Raw genomic sequence first — 2421 nt, 5'->3', positions numbered from 1 at the left:
AGTCCTTAGTTGCTTTAGCTATAATCTCAGGCTATGCTTTTGTCTCACCAGTTGGCACAATCTGAAACTCTGCCACACGACCAAACTTAAAATTCAACTACTGTATTTTAGACTGTCAAGCTGCCAGTTGCCACCATCCAGGCCATCCCCAAAATTGGACTATAACATCTTACTGTTTGCTTTTTTTTCTGGTAATGCTCATTTTTTGTAACTGATTCGTTTGTAGACCAAATACTAACTGACCAACATGTGCTTTTCTTTGCTCAGATGCCTACTTGGTGTTAAGGGAAACGAGTAAAAGAACAAGTTGAAACAAATTAAATTAAGGGTGAAATAATGTGGTTATCATGACAATACATTTAAGGAAATGTTTACTGCTTTTGTAAATATTTTTGTTATTCATTTTATTTATTATGTTCAGGACTGAAAAATATTTATTTTTTATTTTTTTCACACTAGTAAATATAAAACACTTCATATGAATAATTTGGAATGTTCTTTTCCTAGCCAGGAGATCCATCTCTAGGCTGCTTTTGACATATTTGTGAGAACTGCTTTTATTGAAAAATGCTTGTTGCCAGGTATGGCTTATCCACCCTCCTGTGCCTATACTTTCAGTTAGAGGGCAGCAGTCTAAATCCAAATATACATCCACATTTTAAGGAATTTTTTTACTTACCTTAAAACTCAAACATGTTAAGTCTTGAAAAATTAATATGATCCAAAACATAAAAGCAAATTGCAATTAACATTAGCGTGGTTCAGTCAAAATAAACATCATATTTCAAAATGGCCAAATCAGAATCTTGAGTTCAGTTTCACTTTGACGAGGAATGCTAGGACATTATATGGAGAAAGCCATACAAGCAAGAGTATCTAAACATATCTCAACTGTATGAATGAACTGGAACAGGAGTTGGCCATAGTTCATAAAACCAGCTAATTTTAGATGGCTGTAAAATTTAAATACTATTATCTGTTAGTTACTGTTAGCCCCTAGCATATAAAATTAAATAATTTATCATCAGGACTGCATGTGCTTCTAATGAATAATACTAGCCTATAGCATCTTTACATGTCTGTAAAGAATTTTGAGACACTAAATCCTATAGCCCATAGCATCTCTAAATGTAAAGATACACCATTAGCTTTTGGTTAGCCTTATAGTCCCCTATAGGCATCTGTAGAAGACTATTTGCATACCTTTAGTAGGTTTTCTTCAGTGTGGGAACTAACACATTCAGTCCACATTATGGACTCTCTGATCTTCCCACTGGGAGCTTTTGTTTTGGAGATCAAAAGGTAAGAGAATTTGGCTCCATACTGGAACCAGACTTTTCACAAATGATTTCAGATTAGCATAAATGACAGGTAATATTACCCTGATAACCAGCTCAAATATCCACTTGAGACAAAAGAAAAGCACATGTCTGAGAAGGCCTTCTTGACATACAGTACTATGAGAGGCAGAACATAGTTGTAGAGGGTTTTTTACAGCAGGGTTCTTTTTTTTGTGCCAACTTTCTCCTGTATATAGTATTGGCTAAAACATCAATTAAGGCAGTTACTATTGTGTTATTGTCTTTGTGTCAACTAGGAGACAGAATTACCGTGTTTCCCCGAAAATAAGACACTGTCTTAATTTATTTTTTGCAAGAAAAAAGACACTAGGTCTTATTTTCGGGGGATGTCTTACCTGGCTGGGGGAGGACTGGACGAGGTCCCGGAAGGCGGCGTGCTTTTGAGGGTCCCGGTGTGATGTTCTGCCGCTTCCATCGTGTGTGTGGGCAGGAGCTGCGGCCGGGGGCGGGAACTGCGGCTGGTGTGTGGGCGGGTGTGTGGGCGGGAGCTGTGGCCGGCTGGCGTGTGGGCGGGGCCTGCGGCCGGCTGGCATGTGGGCGGGCGTGTGGGCGGGAGCTGCGTCCGGTCTTTACATTTAAAATTCAGTTGTATGTGTAGCTACCCCGAAAATAAGACCTAGCGCTATCTTCAAGGGATTTCTGTAATATAAGACCTACCCCGAACTAGGTCTTATTTTCTGGGTAGGCCTTATATTACAGAAATCCCTTAAGATAACGCTAGGTCTTGCTTTCGGGGAAACACGGTACACACATAAAATTTTATGGAAAAAGCAGGTGCCTTATTAGTTTTAAAAAAGTATTGCTTCTGACCTGAAGGAGAGGTTCACTCTCGAAAGCTTGTCTTTTATATATTTTGTTAGTCCAATAAGGAAGATATATAATATATCTATTACTTGCTAGCAATAGATATTAAAGCATTTCTTCTTTTTTTGTTGGTATATAAGTGTGCTAGGCTCATAACAATATTTAATAATAATAATAATAATAATGATGAAGAAGGAGCACATGTTCTTCAGTCTAAGACTGTAGTATTTTTTTAAACTATAGAATCCCCCCCCCC

The sequence above is a fragment of the Nanorana parkeri genome, unplaced genomic scaffold, assembly GCF_000935625.1.
Source record: "Nanorana parkeri isolate BGI_ZX_2015 unplaced genomic scaffold, ASM93562v1 scaffold144, whole genome shotgun sequence".
Taxonomy (NCBI): domain Eukaryota; kingdom Metazoa; phylum Chordata; class Amphibia; order Anura; family Dicroglossidae; genus Nanorana; species Nanorana parkeri.
Note: the sequence above shows the minus strand (reverse complement) of the source record.